Genomic DNA, 17,952 nt, shown 5'->3' on the forward strand with positions numbered 1-17,952 from the left:
GCCATTGGCCAGAATGAGCTGGTTCTCCTCCAGTCATCCTCGCTGTTGCTCCCGCGACAAAAACGAGTGGACATCAGAGCAGCACGGTGATAGCATTAAATACAGAGACTAGTATTAGATACAGAGATTAGAATTTATTACTTTAACATGTTTGTGCCCAATAATGGGTTTTAGCTCTGTATGAATCTTTTAACCAGATCTTCTTAGAGAACCGGTTGAACTAGTTCACCTAATCGAACTGAATCATTTGAAACGATTCGCGTCTCCAGTAAGCACTCATCCACAAACTACTTACTTTTTAACAAACCTAATACCCCCTCTAACTCAAAATAATTCAATATATACTCTTATTAAGTTATTAGAACAGTGACGTTACACCAAGATCAAATTTGAGAAGCGGTTAACCGATAAAACTGCGCATGCGTGATTCAGTGAACCGAGCATAAACAGTACAAACAGCCTGCTGTGACAGAACTAAACTTCAACAACTGCGTAATGGAGTTTAAATAGGTGAATCATGCTTCAGTTGGGTTGCAAAACTTTACTGTAAGACATTTTTCAGATCATGGTGATGTTTTAATTGACTGAAATTACTATTGATGACTTCATAATGTTGAGTCCTAACATCCGCTATAAATATCTGAACTTCCCATCACTACTGTGTATCTAACATCAGAATCAGCCCTGCACACATATTGTACTTAAGGCTGCTGTCTTGTGGGCTGTTGTATTTGAATTTGAGGATGGGTAGATGGTAGTGGTAGATGATAGTGTTCATCTGTCCTCTGAATACAGGTATCAAAAAATGTATGGCTGAGTTTTTATTACACAATATTTATTCTGTTGATTTTAAATCTTGCACCTAACAAATGTCCTCATTAAAAAATAATAAATAAAAAAAACTAATACTGAAACTAATAAAAACTAAATTAAACTAAGTCATTTCAAAATATAGAAACTAATAAAAACTAGTAAATCTCCCTCTAAAACGAATTAAAACTAACTACATTTGAAAACAAAAAGTCAAAATGAAATAGAGACTAAAACTAATGAAAAATCCCAAACTATTGTAACCTTGCTCCAGACATGTAAAATGGATCCACAATCAAATAGAACACACAAACTTAAAGTATTATCTGTTTCTTACCAAAGGCTGAATGTACTCTCAGCCCTCTTTATCAAAACTGGTTAAAAACCTGTATAATCTACATTCAGGCAGTTATATTCTTACTACACAAAGTCTATCTTGAATAAAAGTAGAATCACCTTAAAAGAATTAACCGTAAAAACAGCAAAATCTCTTAAGACATTTTTATATAGTATTAACTCTTAGAAATAACAATGGAGACAGTTGCTTCCGGTCCTCAGCCCTCAGTTCCACTCAAGGTCTCCGTGACCTCTGACCTAGTTTGGTGGCTCCTGAAAAAGTTATAAAGAGACAGGCAAACGCACTGAACGTTCTTATATTAAGCAATGTGTTAACTTATTCATTAATTAAAATCAATTCAAAGTTAATTGCTCATTCAAATAATCAAATAATTATATAAAAATAATGAGAAACAAGATGGTGAGGAAAGGATAAACGTTGATTCATGCTGAGATGGATAGGAAGGTATAAGTCCAAATCCTCCACGCTCTACAAAAGTTGGCTTACACGCCCAAACAGGGACTTGAACCCAGGAATGTCAGATGAAAAGTCTGACACTACCGACTGAGCTATCCGGGATCACTGGGGCATTAGCTTAGATTTAAGCGCTTGTAACGTGTCAGAGTTGCAGCGTGCACTAAAAAGTGGGCTGTACAAAACATGTGGCAAGAGGGTGGCGTGATGCCAATGTCACCGTAAGGAATCCTGCTGTGACCTGGATTCGAAGCGGGGTTGCCGCGGCCACAATGCAGAGTACTAACCACAATCCCATCACGGCGAGTTACCGGACAGCCGTTGTGGCCCCTGTGTGGCATGTTCCTCCCTCTGATTTGCCCCTTTCGGTTCAGTGAGCGCACGCTGTTGTTTTTCTCCTCCTGCCAGCCCGACGCTTTTCCCAAGTAACGCTGGAATTGCAAACATTTGATGACTGTTGCAAGTTTAAAAAGGAAGAGGACGATCACGTGGTCTGCAGGACTCGAATCAGCGCAAGAAGACCCCAATGGATTTCTAATGCACCACCTTAACCACTCGACCGCAACTACAAGACTGCCTGTGCTCTCCATGTCCTCATGCCTAGTACACGTGTTGTGCATCCAGATGAAACTTTCAGCAAGCGATAGCTCACTGGCAAAAGCTGTGGCCCCACAAGAAGAGCCTTACACGCCCGAGCAGGGAATTGAACCCTGGATCCTCAGATTAAAAGTCTGATGCTCTACCGACTGAGCTACCTGGGCTCCATGGTAGTGCCTGGCAAGTAGGCAAGGTTTAGGGTTGTGGTCGGCGCAGACCTTTACTGTACACAAAAGTTTACCGTGAGGTGGGGTTTAGACTTGAGGTTGGTGTAGATGTTGCTAAAACACAACAGGTTAATGTGAGGTTGGGTTTATGGTTGTTGTAGGTGTAGACGTCAGTAAAACACAGTAGTTTGGACTCCATGTCATGTGGGACACATTAAAAAGATCAATGACAACTGCAGAAGGTCTTTCTGTTGTTGTGGCAATAAATGGAGACTTAACCATTGAAACGATTCCTTCCATGCCTTAGAAGCGTGACTTGATCAATGCTTACCTACACAGCATGCTGGCATCAAAGGTCCCGTTGCTCATATCGAATCCCTAGTCTTCCACACTTTAGGAAACGTAAACATTCAGGACGTGCCATTAGCACAGCCTGCACTAAAAGGAGGCTGGAGATTACGGATGGCATCACACAGTGCAACGCCAATGCCACCTTGAAAAGCCTGCCGTGACCTGGATTTGAACTGGGGTTGCTGCAGCCACAACGCAGAGTACTAACCACTATACGATCACGGCGAGCTACGGGACAGCCACTGGAGCCTCACTCTCTGTCATACGTCTTTGAAAATGGAGGGCCCCAAGGGCAGTCAGTTGGCACACGCTGCGGTTTTATTTTTGTTGCTTTTCCCTACAAGCACATCCCTTTTCCCAAGAAACACTGGGGTTGCAAACAATGAAGAAAAGTTGCAAACTAAATCCTGCATGCAGCCTGGACGTAGTCAGCAGGATTCGAACCTGCACAGGGAGACCCCAATGTATTTCTAGTCCATCGCCTTAACCACTCGGCCACGACTACGAAGCTTGACCTTTCCATTGTGCTCTTGCCTGGCGCATTGGTCGTGCTGCCCGATGACATGTAGCGCAAGCAATAGCTCACCAGCAATAGATGTCGCTTGTAGGGATGGTATGCAGTTTAACCCAAAGAATGACCAGTCTGTCAGACGAAGAAGAGCCAGAGTCAGAGATTTAAATAAATGAATAAAGTTTACTGAAGATAGTTTGCAGTTACATCAGCAGAAGTCAGCTTCAACACTCGCCATGAGTTCCTGGGCCGCTCTGCTTACAATCACAAATCAATAACAATTATACTCTCACATAAGGTCATTAACTGCGTCACGCATATAGGTGTTCTAACCTGATTGGATAAAACACAGATAGACTAGGAAAATGTCCACGTGGGGTGCGTGCGTACAATTCTGAACAGTATCTCAAGCATAAACGTCAGACATTTAGAGCCGACTCCAGACCTGTGAAACGGATCCACAATCAAATAGAACACACACACTTAAAGTATAATCTGTTTCTTATCCTAGGCTGAGTGTAGTCTCCGCTGTCTTTATCAAAACTGGTTAAAAACCGGTATAATCTACATTCAGGCAGTTATATCCTTACTACACAAAGTCTATCTTGAATAAAAAGTAGAATCACGTTAAAAGAATTAACCGTAAAAACAGCAAGATTCCTTAAGACATTTTAGATAGTATTAACTCTTAGAAATAACAATGGAGACAGTTGCTTCCAGTCCTCAGCCCTCAACTCCATTCAAGGTCTTCGTGACCTCTGACCTAGTTTGGTGGCTCCTGAAAAGTTATAGAGACAGGCAAACGCACTGAACATTCTTATATGAAGCAATGTGTTAACTTATTCATTAATTAAAATCAATTCAAAGTTAATTACTCATTCAAGCAATCAAATAATTATATAAAAATAATGAGAAACAAGATGGTGAGGAAAGGATAAACATTGATTCATGCTGAGATGGATAGGAAGGTATAAGTCCGAATCCTCCACGCTCTACAAAAGTTGGCTTACACGCCCAAACAGGGACTTGAACAAAGGAACGTCAGATGAAAAGTCTGACGCTCTACTGACTGAGTTATCCGGGATCACTGGGGCGTTAGCTTAGATTTAAGTGCTTGTGACGTGTCAGAGTTGCAGCGTGCACTAAAAAGTGGGCTGTACAAAACAGGTGGCAAGAGGGGGGCGTAATGCCAATGTCACCATAAGGAAGCCTGCCGTGACCCGGATTCGAAGCAGGGTTGCTGCGGCCACAATGCAGAGTACTAACCACAATCCAATCACGGCGAATTGCCAGACAGCCGCTGTGGCCCCTATGTGGTATGTTCCTCCCTATGATATGCCCCTTTCTGTTCAGTGAGCACACACTTGTTTTTTTCCTCCTACCAGCACAATGGTTTTCCCAAGAAACACTGGAATTGCAAACAATTGATGACCTGCGCAAGGAGACCCAAATGGATTTCTAATCCGTTGCCTTAACCACTCGGACAAGGACAGGTCGAAATGGACTGCTAAGGTGGGGGAAAAAGAAAAAAATGAGAGAAAAACAGGGGGAAGGGGGTGGGGTGAGGAAAAAAATAGAGGGAAATGTAAAAAATGATAAAACAACAACAAAGAAAAAATGTGAATTGTTTTTTCACATTTTCCCTTATTTTAACTAACAAAATTTTTTTAATCTATTATTACTTAATTTACCTCTTCGCAAATAAGCTTAAATTAAAACATTTTAACATAACAGTTTAAAATAAAACATACAAAGTTATGATATATATTATAATAACATTTATATTATTAATCTAAAATATGATATATATATATAAAAAGTATAATAGTAAAAACAGAATTTGAATAAAATATATAATTAAAATAAATGAATTAAACATGACCTTTAATAATGTAAACAAATTAAATAATTACATAATAATAATAATTATTATAACTTTAATAATTGAAACTTTAATCAATATACTACTATTCATATTAATTTGGTAATGCATTTTTTAAATGTTTACCTAATAATAAAACAAATTTTAATTTTAATAAGACAAAAATAAAAACTTAAGAAACTATAACACTATTAATATTATTATTATTTACTATAACTATAAATAACTACACAACAACAGTAAAAATGAAAATAAAAACATTATTTTTTAAAGATATACAAGTAAAATTATATATATATATTGCAAATTTAAAGTACATTATAATAACAATAACCACAAATACATCTTAATTTAACAATTTTTTGTTGTTGTTGTTTATTTAAACATCTTTAAGAGCTTTCCTTTAAATTCTAATTTACATAATGCAGTTTAAATGCTCCAACTTAAAAGATAATGTATGTATGAAAGTCCAAACAAGTCTAAAAATAGTCTTTCCATGGAGTCTAAAGAGAGTCTTTCCAATTGTCTGGCCAGATGCTGGACAGTACCACTTTCCTTTAACCTGGGAATGGCGTGTTTGCTTTTTGGGTGGCCACATGTTTTACAATGATAATGATAATGTTCTTTTGTGTGACACTTCTTTGGTGACTCCCTTTTTTCCAAGCACGCTGACGATTCAGAGGCGTGGTGGAACTGATGGCTGTTGGCCTGCTGGAAGGTGAGACCATCCCGTGGAGGAAAAGAAGACCATTGTGGAGACGATGGTGATGGAGCTGGTGGAGCTGATGTCTCTTGTCCTGCTGGAAATGACCATCCTTGAGGCGGTGGTAGAGCTGATAAAGCTGATGGCTGAGACCAACCCTGAGGCGGAGGTGGAGCTGAAGGTGGCGGCTGAGACCATCCTTTAGGGGGTGGTAGAACTGAAGCTGATGGCTGAGACCATCCCGGAGGCGGTGGAGCTGATGGTGGATATGATGGAAAAGAACAATCTGAATGTCCTTGCTTGGAATGCCAACCAGGAAAGTGCTAAGCCCCAGGCTAGAAAAAATGTGTGCCAGATGGAGATGCTCCTCCTTGCCCAGTGTCTATGGGTGTAATGGAAGCTGCTGCAGTTCCAGTTCTTGAATAGTTTCGTTGGCGAATAACTGCCTCACCCTCCTCATTTTCAGGCTCATAGAACTGAATTGGAACATGTCCATGTTCAACAGGTGCAGTTGGGGGCACCTTAGGTATCAGCAGTGGCTCATTAACCAAACCCACCTGCTGGGGAAGCTCTAGTCCTTGAAGCAGTGTGTCTCGTTCAGTTCTTTTTTGTTGGTCCAGAAGCCTGGGAGAAAAAGAAAAACAAAGCATTAAGTTTGAAGAGAGCACAACTACTCTTTATGCAAGTGTACAGAATAGTTAAGTATATACTACAAAGCAATGAGGAAAAAACTATATAAAAAATGTCAGGAAATTACTTAAAGAAATATAAAGCATGCAGTTTGCCGTGTAATTTAAAAGACAAAAAAGAAGAGCTGGCTTCAGATAGCATCAGCCATCTGTTATACATTACTGTTAATGATGTTCATAATTCTGTTAAAACTAAATTTGCAATGTCTCAACTCCCCAGTGAGAATCAAAAATCAATAGGTGATTAATATTACAGCAATAAGGTACTGTAAGCAGTAACAGTTCTGTGTAAAGCTGTTGTGAAAAAACTGTGCACTTTTATTACATAGGCAGCATTAAAAGACTAATGTCAAATGTTACATTTAACTTGCCTCTCAGCTGCTTGTTGATCAGGGGCTGAGCCACTGCGCTTCCGTGAAGCTCTCCAAGACCTTTTTCTTGTTCGTAAGGGAATACTTGGTGGGGGACTGGTCAATGGCATCCAAACATGAATCCAAACATGCATGGCACACAGTTGTGTCATCTTCAGGCTTCTCTGCAGGAATTTCAGGCATGTCATTTTGTTGTGGAATCAACTGGTCTCCTCTATTGGACTGAACCAACAAGTACTCCACTGCAATGCGCTCACCTGCAATAGGTTTAACACATTTTTAACACAGGAGACAGAGAGAGCAATAATCCAATGCTTTGTCCTGAGACATACTCTTACCAGTGGGTTTTCCTGGAGGGGTGAATTCTGGCATCAAAGCCCTACCAAGGACTCGTTGGCTTATGCTATTTAAATAAGACATTAAGCACACATCAAATGTCCTGATGTTTGAGGTCCCCGCCACAGACACAGCTTCTTTTCTCCGGCTCATGTTCCATCTCAAGGCCCCCTCTAACATGTACATTTGTGTGTACATGGCATTGCATCTCCATCCTAGGAATTAAAAAAATCAGGTAACAGTTACTTTAAACTGAGAAAACTACAATTTTATGACAGTAATAGAACAGTAACATAAAATACAGAGACAACTATGGTTGTAAATTCCATGATAACAACTTAAATCAATAAATTTAATGAAAAGAAGCCAAATCCAGTTAGTGGCCAGGGTGCGACTATAATGCTTAAACAATAGCAGCAGTTTACTTATTTGCTTATAAGCTTAAAAATATACAGAACATTTTGCAATCGAACACTCAAAATTTACCAGAAGAAGCACTTTAGTATCGAGAGCAACACCGAGTAAGTACATTTAGACCTGTTTTCAGTTGCTGTGTTTGGTTCGAGAACACTTAGACTTGTTTTCAGCTGGTTGTGTATTGGTTGTTGGACATTTAAAATTGTTTTCAGCTATCTGTGTTTAGTACTAGCAAGTTTTAGCCACTGTTTCCTTTGTTACTGTAAGAGCTTGTGTGCGGAGGTTTTTTCGCGCCGCTGCAGTTTCGGGTGTTTTTACTCTCGAGGCGTGTCCAGCTGAGCTCAATCAGCAAAGCACTCGGGGGTGTATATAAGTGACTAGTCTCACCGTGGCAGCGGTCGCGGCAGCCTCGTGTGAAGCCCGCCTCGTGTGAAGACCGACGAGAGTAAAGACCATCGACTCTACCTGCGCGACTAAGACTGACGAGAGTAAAGACCATTGACTCTACCTGCGCGACTAAGACCGACGAGAGTAAAGACCATCGACTCTACCTGCGCGACTAAGACCGACGAGAGTAAAGACCATCGACTCTACCTGCGCGACTCCACTGAGCAAAGACACTTGAGTACTTTTTACTTTATTATTTTACGTTATCTCTGCACTCATTATTGTTTTCCTTGCACTTTATTATGTGTTTACTAATTCCTGTTGTTACTAACACTCGCAATGCACGGGAGGTACGCTGCAGGCGCAACCCTCACAACCTTCGATCAATTCATGTATCTTCTATTTCACAACTCTCTCTCCCTGTGGGCCTCTGGAATTGTCAATCTGCTGTTATCAAAGCAGATTTTATTACCTCCATAGCCACTCATTCTGACTTTAATCTCATGGCTCTAACTGAGACCTGGTTGAGACCGGAGGACACTGCTACACATGTAGCTCTTTCTACTAATTTCTCTCTTTCCCACACTCCTCGTCAGACAGGGAGAGGGGGTGGGACTGGACTACTGATTTCCAAAGAATGGAAATTCACTCAGAGACCGTCCCTACCAAAAATAAGCTCTTTTGAATTCCATGCAGTCACCATTATCCACCCCTTCCGCATAAATGTGGTTGTCATCTACCGCCCCCCGGGTACATTAGGGCACTTCTTAGATGAACTGGATGTTCTTCTCTCATCTTTTTCTGATTATGACACTCCCTTGTTGGTGCTAGGTGACTTCAACATCCACATTGAAAGACCTCAAGCTGCTGACTTCCAGACTCTGCTTGCATCTTTTGACCTCAAAAGAGCACCTACTTCTGCTACTCACAAATCAGGTAATCAGCTAGACCTTATTTACACTCAACATTGCCTCGCTGAGCAAACACTAGTAACTCCACTACAAACATCGGATCATTTCCTTCTCTCTCTCAACATCCACATTACTCCTGAGCTGCCACACACTCCAACTCTAGTTGCCTTTCACAGAAACCTACGCTCTCTCTCACCCAATAGACTATCCACCATTGTTTCTAACTCTCTTCCTCCATCTTGCAAACTCTCTGCACTTGTGCCACTGATACACTCTGCTCCATGCTAACATCATGTCTAGACAGACTATGCCCTCTTACATCCAGGCCAGCCCGGGCCAGTCCTCCTGCACCCTGGCTCTCTGATGTTCTCCTTGAGCATCGCTCAAAACTTCGGGCTGCTGAGAGAATTTGGCGAAAAACTAAAAATCCTGAACAGCTCATAACATACCAAACTATTCTGTCTTCTTTCTCGGCTGAGGTTACTTCTGCAAAGCAGACATACTTCCGTCAGAAAGTCAACAGTGCCACCAATCCTCACTTACTTTTTAAAACATTTTCCTCCCTCCTCTATCCTCCTCCTTTACCAGCATCCTCCACACTCACTACTGATGACTTTGCTACATTCTTTTGCACCAAAACTGCAAAAATCAGTGCTCAATTTGCTGCACCTACAACAAACACGCAAGATACACCACCAACACCACACACACTCACCTCTTTTTCCCAGCTCTCTGAGTCTGAGGTGTCCAATCTCGTGCTATCAAGCCATGCAACCACCTGTCCGCTTGATCCCATTCCCTCTCATCTCTTGCAAGCCATTTCTCCTCCAGTCATACCAACACTGACTCACATAATTAACACATCTCTTGACTCTGGTCTATTCCCTACTTCATTTAAGCAGGCTAGGGTAACCCCACTGCTAAAGAAACCCAACCTGGATCAAACGCTACTTGAAAACTACCGACCGGTATCCCTGCTTCCATTCATGGCCAAGATTTTGGAGAAAGTAGTGTTCAATCAAGTCCTGGACTTTCTTACTCAAAACAACCTCATGGACAACAAGCAATCTGGCTTTAAGAAAGGCCACTCAACTGAGACTGCCCTGCTCTCGGTCGTGGAGGATCTCAGACTGGCTAAAGCAGACTCTAAATCATCTGTCCTCATCTTGCTGGATTTATCAGCTGCTTTTGACACTGTAAACCACCAGATCCTGCTATCTACGCTTGAGTCACTGGGCGTCGCAGGCACTGTTATTCAATGGTTCAGTTCTTACCTCTCGGACAGGTCATTCAGGGTGTCGTGGAGGGGAGAGGTGTCCAACCTACAGCATCTAAACACTGGGGTACCTCAGGGCTCTGTTCTTGGGCTACTTCTCTTCTCTATCTTTAGGAACAGTCATCCAGAAACATGGATTTTCCTACCACTGCTATGCTGATGATACCCAGCTATACCTCTCTTTTCACCCTGATGATCCCTCGGTTCCAGCTCGCATTTCAGCCTGCCTGTCAGACATTTCACACTGGATGAAAGATCATCATCTTCAGCTTAACCTCACGAAAACGGAAATACTTTCTGCCAACCCGACTTTTCACCATAACTTTTCAATCCAGATGGATGGGGCAACCATCACTGCATCCAAAATGGTAAAAAGCCTTGGAGTAATGATTGATGACCAACTGAACTTCTCTGACCACATTTCTAGAACTGCTCGATCTTGCAGATTCGCACTCTATAACATCAGAAAGGTCCGACCCTTCCTATCTGAACATACAGCTCAACTCATTGTTCAAGCTCTTGTTCTCTCCAAACTGGACTATTGCAACTCTCTGCTAGCCGGGCTACCAGCTAATTCTATCAAACCTCTTCAGCTGCTTCAGAACGCAGCAGCACGAGTGGTCTTTGATGAACCCAAAAGAGCACATGTCACTCCGCTACTCACCCGTTTGCACTGGCTGCCAGTTGCTGCTCGCATCAAATTCAAAGCTCTGATGTTTGCTTACAAAGCGACCTCTGGCTTTGCTCCTTCATATCTGCTCTCACTTCTGCAGATGTATGTGCCCTCCAGAAACTTGAACGTCGCCTCGTTGTTCCATCCCGAAAAGGGAAGAAATCACTTTCCTGAACTCTCACATTCAATCTGCCCATTGGTGGAATGAACTCCCTAACTACATCAGAACAGCAGAGTCACTTGCTGTCTTCAAGAAACGACTAAAAACGCAACTGTTTAGTCTTTCCTTCCTAATCTGCAACTGCCTCTCTGGCTATACCACTAACTGTACTCTCTCTCTCTCTCTCTCTCTCAAAAAAAAAAAAAAAAAAAAAAATTACTAATGCTTAGCTTCTTAGACTTTACACACCTGAAACTTGTCTATAGCACTTGTTCACTGCTGCTCTTATAGTTGTGTAAATTGCTTCCTTGTCCTCATTTGTAAGTCGCTTTGGATAAAAGCGTATGCTAAATGACTAAATGTAAATATAAATGAATATAGGCACAAAGATGGCGGTTAAAACTTTTCAGTGAGGATGACCCCCTGCCACATCTAAGCACATTTAGGACTTTACCACCCTTCTGGATTGTCCCTGTCTTTGTGTATGACTCCACATGGGGAGGGTCCTGGATGCCCTCCAAGTGTTTTTGTTGTGTCTCCCAGACATGGTCCATGCTGTCAGGGTTAACCAGATGAAGACCTGTGGTGTCAGTAAGCTCCCACACTGACTCCAGCAGCCCTGAAATCATGACCCGAATCTCCTCAGTCTTGGTGTTCGCCGCCTACAATGCTTTGTGAGTTCACCTGGGCAGTAGGAGTCAGTAGGAGTCTGTCCTTCATGGCTACTCTTCCACTCCCCTCTTTTGGCTGCCTTAAGTTCTTTCACATCCTCCTGATCCCACTCAAATGTACAAGAGGAAAGTTTTGAACAAAAAATACCATAGAGAGGGTGGTGCTTTGTAGTAAAGCCATAGTTGAATCTTCTCATAAAATGGACAAATCAATACCCTGTTCTGCTGACACAGCATGCACTCATTGGTGCCAGAGGGCTGATTGCTGGCAGTTTAAAGTTTGATGCCACCTTGTCGTTGCATGTCCAGATTGGTACACAGAAGAGTTCGTAGCTGTTATAGCTATTCTTTCGCAGAGGCAATACCGTAGCCTATGAGGTCTATCCGAGGGGTGATCATTGCTGGTTGAAAACTTTACCCAATACCTCGCTGAGATGACTTGAAATACAGTCAGCTCTGGCAATTTTTGTCAGCCTCTTAGTAGGCTTAATGTTCTGTTGAAAAGGATAGCTGTGCTTCTGTTTCTTTAACATGTTGCAACTTTCGTGTAGCTCCTAAACATGCAGCAGGCTGGATTAACCTGTACCATAACATTCTTCAGAATGCAAGCAGAGTGCGTGTAAGAAATCTTCCATGGAAACACCAGGCTCTCTAAAATGCTAAAGCAATTGAACGATGAGAAAAGGATTTGAACCCACACAGGCGGAGCACAGTGGATTAGCGGTCCATCCCTGCCGGAGGCTGGATTAATTTATACCATAACATCCTTCAAAACGCTAAGAGGGTGCGAGTAAAACACCTTCCACGGAAGCACCGGGCTCTCTCAAAAACTAGAGCATTTGAGCGACAAGGATGGGATTCGAACCCACGCGTGCAGAGCACAATGGATTAGCAGTCCATCGCCTTAACCACTCGGCCACCTCGTCACATACGTTTCCACTTTACTGATGGAGGCTGGACTGTGGCACATATGTGTACGTGTATGTTTTTGCAACTATTTTCGGTAAGATGACACTCAATTTTGCCATAACATGCTTCAAAGCACGAAGATTACCCTCCGCGTAAACACCGGGCTCTCTTAAACGAACGACCAGGCTGGAATTCGACTCACACATGCAAAGCACAACGGATTAGCAGTCCATCGCTTTAACCACTCAACCACCTCGCTGTGCACATAGGTGCTCTCCTAATGGAGGCTGGACTATGGCATATACGTATGTTTTTGCAGCTATTTTCGCTAAATATTACATACAATTTTGCCATAAACATCCTTTAAGACGCTGAGAGGTGCAAGTAGGAAACCTTAGACAGAAGTAGTTGCCTCTCTCAAAACAGTGAAACTATGAGGATGGGATTTAAACCAGAACTTGCAGAGTACAACATACTAACCTAAGCACTCGGCCACCTCGTCACGTGTAAGCACAGCATTGTGCTAGAGAAAGGATTAACTTTTGGGACTCGAATGGATGTTCTTACAGAAAAGAAGAAGATAAAGGTTGTCATAAGGAGCTTTATCAGTAGCTCTGATCAGTGCCCCAGAGTTAAGGCTGATTTATACCTCGGCGTCAAGCTCACGCGTATGCCACGGCGCAGCCTACACGTGGTTGCATAGCACCTTGCTGTGGCCGTCAGCGACATTGACGCGCACCTCTCAAAAAATGTAATGCGTACGCGTAGCTCTGAGATTGGTCGACTTGGTAGCGCTGACGAGTGTGGGCGGAGGTGAGAGCCGCACGAGCGTGAAGCAGCGGGTGTTTACAAGTGTGGAGTCCCATGGAGGAGCTCCGGATGGAGACTGTTGCTTTGTGTTTACCTTTTAATTAAAATTGTTGCACGTCCACTGGTTCCTGTCTCAAAATGAGTGAATTTGAGCCACTTGCACATTAAGGAAGCATTCAGAAAAAAACAAAACACCAGCGAAGAAACTCAACACAGAGAAACATAAACACCTACTGCCAGCTAGCATTTCGGAAGTGTATTGCAGAGCAACAGAAACAGTGCGCAGAAGTATAAGTGCACGGCTACGCGCAAGGCTTGCGCTGTGGATCACGCTGAAGTATAAACCAGGCTTCATGGTTCAACATTAACTGCAACATGTTTCTTCTGGTTTTGTTGGAGAGAAACTAGACAGAATGCCTGAGTCTAAAAACCTTGGATTTCTGTCAAAATATGGTTTCAGTGCCCTTGCATTGTTCATTACCTTACCCCAATCCCTGTACAGCCCAATAAATACATCCCAATCTCAACCCTTTTCTCTGCCGTTCAGCGTTGTGACTCCGCCCCCTTTAGCAGATTACCCACAATTCTCTTCTCCCAGATTCACATAAGTAGTGTATACTTTTCTTTAAGTAAAAATGAAACAATGTATAGGTAATTATTTTTGGACAAATCAATAACCTCTTCTGCTGACACCGCATATGAGGTCTATCCGAGGGGTGATCATTGCTGGTTGAAAACTTTACCTAATACCTCGCTGAGATGACTTGAAATACAGTCAGCCCTGGCAGTTTTTGTCAGCCTCTTAGTAGGCTTAATGTTCTGTTGAAAAGGAAAGCTGTGTTTCTGTCTCTTTAACATGTTGCAACTTTTGTTGAGCTCCTAAACATGCAGCAGGCTGGATTAACCTGTACCATAACATCCTTCAAAACACTAAGAGGGTGCGAGTAAAACACCTTCCATAGAAGCACCGGGCTCTCTCAAACACCAGAGAAAATGAGCGACGAGGATGGGATTCAAACCCACACATGCAGTGCACAACGGACTAGAAGTGCATCACCTTAACTACTCGGCCACCTCATCATGTGTGCACCTACTTCTTTGATGGAGGCTGGACTGCGGAACATATTTGTATATGTATGTTTCTGCAATTATGTTCGGTAAGATGACTTTCCATTTAGCCATAACATGCTTCAAAAGCACGAAGATGGTGTGAGTAAGATAACTTCCCCAGAAGCACCGGGCTCTCTTAAATGAACGATGAGGATGGGATTCGAACCCGTGCATCCAGAGAACAATAGATTAGCAGTCCATCACCTCAACCACTCGGCCACCTTGTCATGCATTTAGGAACTTTCCAGATGGGGGCTGGACTATGGTATGTATTTGCAGCTATTTTTGGTACAGACGACATTACATTTTGCAGGAACATCCTTCAAAACGCTAAGAGGGTGCGAGTAAAACACCTTCCACAGAACCACCAGGCTCTCTCAAATACCAGAGTATGTGAGCAACGTGGATGGGATTGGAACGCACACGTGCAGAGGACACCCGATTAGCTGTCCATCGCCTTAACCACTCGGCCACCTTGTCACATATGTTCTCACTTTTCTGATGGAGGCTGGACTGTGGCACATAGTTCGCGAGGCTCAGTGTCTCTCCAGTTTCTGCAATTTTGCAGTATTATTCCTGCTCATTTCGGGTCTGTTCGTGCAGAACAGCAACGCCTTTACGTCGTACACCCGACAGGACATCTTGGATATTGGTATGTGCATTCCGGACAGTTTTATTAACAATCTTCGACTCATCCCTGAGATCGCCAGAACACCCGGGCCTGAGAGCCCTACCCGGCCGGGCGGAAGTGCTCGAAGGCAGAGCAGAGAACGTAAACAAAGACGGGGGAAGTGCGGCGGGCTAAAAGCTAAGCTAAAGCTAACACCGCACCGGCTCTCTTTACCCAGCATCTTTCTCGCCAATGTACGGTCACTGGTGAACAAAATGGATGAGATTCGACTGCGCATCAACCACAGCAAAAGATTATGGAACTGTAATGTCATGATTTTCACAGAAACATAGCTAAACAGCGGGATACCAGACAATGCTGTATCGCTAACGGAGCATAAAACATTCCGAGCAGACAGAACGGCGGATGACTCCGGTAAGGCCAGAGGCGGAGGTTTATGCATTTATATCAAAAAAGCTTGGTGCACAAACTCTGTCGTCGTTGGGAGACATTGCTCTGTTAACCTGGAATTTCTAATGGTTAAATGTAGACCGTTTTATCTGCCATGGGAGTTCACCTCCACTATAATAACTGCTGCTTATATACCTCCCGACGCTGATGCCAAGCTCGCTATGAATGAACTTCATGCAGCCATCAGCAAACAACAGACTGCTCACCCGGAGGCTGCTTTTATTGTTGCGGGGGATATTAATCACTCAAACTTAAACACAGTGCTCCCCAAATTCCATCAAAATATTTTCTGCCACACAAGGGGAAACAAAACTTTAGACCAAGTTTACACAAACATGTGTAACACCTTCCACAGAGGCACCGGGCTCTCTCAAACACCAGAGCAAATGAGTGACGAGGATGGGATTCAAACCCACACATGCAGTGCACAACGGATTAGAAGTGCATCACCTCAACTACTCGGCCACCTCATCACAAATGCGCCTACTTCTTTGATGGAGGCTGGACTGCGTCACATATTTGTATATGGATGTTTCTGCAATTATGTTCGGTAAGATGACTTTCAATTTTGCCATAACATGTTTCGAAACACGAAGATGGTGTGAGTAAGATAACTTCCCAGAAGCACCGGGCTCTCTTAAATGAACAACGAGGATGGGATTCGAACCCACGCATCCAGAGAACAATGGAGTAGCAGTCCATCGCCTTAACCACTCGGCCACCTCTTCATGCATTTAATCACTTTCCAGATGGGGGATGGACTATGACACATAAGTATGTATTTGCAGCTATTTTCGGTACAGACGACGTTACATTTTGCAGGAACATCCTTCAAATCTATTGCGCTCAGAGCTGCTTTCATGCCTGTGCAGTTCGAACATATCTTTGTCGCTAGAGCTCAAAGTTCACCATAGAGGTGAAAAGGAAGTTCCCTGACCGGGAATCAAAACCAGGCCGCGGCGGTGAGAGCGCCGAATCCTAACCACTAGACCACCAGGGAAGGCTGGCAGAATTTTGCCCTCAAGCCTAACTGTGGGCCTCCACGCAAGTATGCTGCAGCTGCTCTGTCAAAAATAAATCTAATGCTTGTAACCTCCTCCTGGCGAGGAGAAAGTCTCAGACCCTGGATCACAGTTCTTCTAGAGAGGGACTGTCACATGCTCTGTGAGAGCATCCTATCGACACCACAACTTGCCATAATAACAAAGCACAGCATGTGTTGAATGAACTCTGTGTTGACAGAGCCGTGTCCTTATTACAAGCAACAAGCTAACGATGACAAACTAAGCAGACAGCAACCTTAAGAGGGTGACAATCTAAGCTGAGGGGGCCAGTGGCGCAAATGGATAACGTGTCTGACTATGGATCAGAAGATTCTAGGTTCGATTCCTGCCTGGCTCGCTTTGGTCTTTTTGCTTTGCTGTCAGTCAGTGCACTGCGGTCGCCTTTCCCCCTGCTGGAGCTGTTCAGTTCCACTCTGGAGTGAATCGAGTTTCTGGGGCCGCCAGCACAGAGCCCGTGGGTTGCTCCCCTGGTTTCAAAGGCTGTCCCAACTGCTGATTTTTCTTAACGTCTACTTTAGCTACACCAACCGTAAACCCAGCCAACTTTTTGCAAAAGTCCCTACCACTTTGAAGTCACCCAGCCAACTTGCAGCGTAATCTCTTCCTCTTGTAAGTCTCTGAGCTGCAGCAATACCTAAGTGCTCTGATAAAACATGCATAAAATAAACTATGGCTTTTAACCTCCTCTTGGAGAGGAGAGAGTCTCCGACCCTGGATCTCAGGTCTTCTATGGAGGGACTGTCAGGAATCCTGTAAGAGCATCCCATCCACACAACCTCTTGCCATAAAAACAAAGCAGACTGTGTGGTGACGGAACTCCAGGTTGACAGAGCCTTGTCCTTGTTTCAAACAATGTTCTAACAAGGTGCTGAACAGAGTGCCAGTGGCACAAAGGATAACGCTTATGACTATGGATGAGAAGATTCTAGCTTACGGAAACCATGAGACTATATGAGATCAGAAAGAACTGAAGTTTGTGCAGACTGGCCCTCACAAGTGATATCTCCCATATGGTCTAGCGGTCAGGATTCCTGGTTTTCACCCAGCGGCCCGGCTTGGACTCCCGGTATAGGAAGGCTTGAGCGTTTTTGCTTCTGCCCTTTTTGGCCAGCAGTCGGACTGCAGCAACCTTAAGAGAGTGGGCTTGTGGAAAGCTCTCATAAGCCTTCGATAGCTCAGTTGGTAGAGTGGAGGACTGTAGGTGGGTTGTTGGCAATCCTTAGGTCGCTGGTTCGACTCCGGCTCGAAGGAGATC

The 17,952-nt window shown here is 43.4% G+C and overlaps 6 non-coding genes across 6 annotated transcripts; 3 read left to right on the forward strand and 3 right to left on the reverse strand.

The window, feature by feature from the left end:
- Nucleotides 1-2,309: 2,309 nt before the first annotated feature.
- On the reverse strand, nucleotides 2,310-2,382 carry trnak-uuu (transfer RNA lysine (anticodon UUU)). The gene has a single exon. It is a non-coding gene; the product is annotated as a tRNA-Lys (tRNA).
- A 9,685-nt stretch (nucleotides 2,383-12,067) lies between these two features.
- LOC130224256 (U4 spliceosomal RNA) lies at nucleotides 12,068-12,208 on the forward strand. Its single transcript, XR_008837322.1, has one exon. It is a non-coding gene; the product is annotated as a U4 spliceosomal RNA (small nuclear RNA).
- A 359-nt stretch (nucleotides 12,209-12,567) lies between these two features.
- On the reverse strand, nucleotides 12,568-12,649 carry trnas-gcu (transfer RNA serine (anticodon GCU)). The gene has a single exon. It is a non-coding gene; the product is annotated as a tRNA-Ser (tRNA).
- A 1,462-nt stretch (nucleotides 12,650-14,111) lies between these two features.
- LOC130224280 (U4 spliceosomal RNA) lies at nucleotides 14,112-14,252 on the forward strand. Its single transcript, XR_008837344.1, has one exon. It is a non-coding gene; the product is annotated as a U4 spliceosomal RNA (small nuclear RNA).
- Nucleotides 14,253-16,561: 2,309 nt separating this feature from the next.
- trnae-cuc (transfer RNA glutamic acid (anticodon CUC)) lies at nucleotides 16,562-16,633 on the reverse strand. The gene has a single exon. It is a non-coding gene; the product is annotated as a tRNA-Glu (tRNA).
- A 1,228-nt stretch (nucleotides 16,634-17,861) lies between these two features.
- On the forward strand, nucleotides 17,862-17,948 carry trnay-gua (transfer RNA tyrosine (anticodon GUA)). The gene is given in 2 exon segments: nucleotides 17,862-17,898; nucleotides 17,913-17,948. It is a non-coding gene; the product is annotated as a tRNA-Tyr (tRNA).
- Nucleotides 17,949-17,952: the final 4 nt, after the last annotated feature.

This window comes from Danio aesculapii, chromosome 4 (assembly GCF_903798145.1).
Source record: "Danio aesculapii chromosome 4, fDanAes4.1, whole genome shotgun sequence".
NCBI lineage: Eukaryota > Metazoa > Chordata > Actinopteri > Cypriniformes > Danionidae > Danio > Danio aesculapii.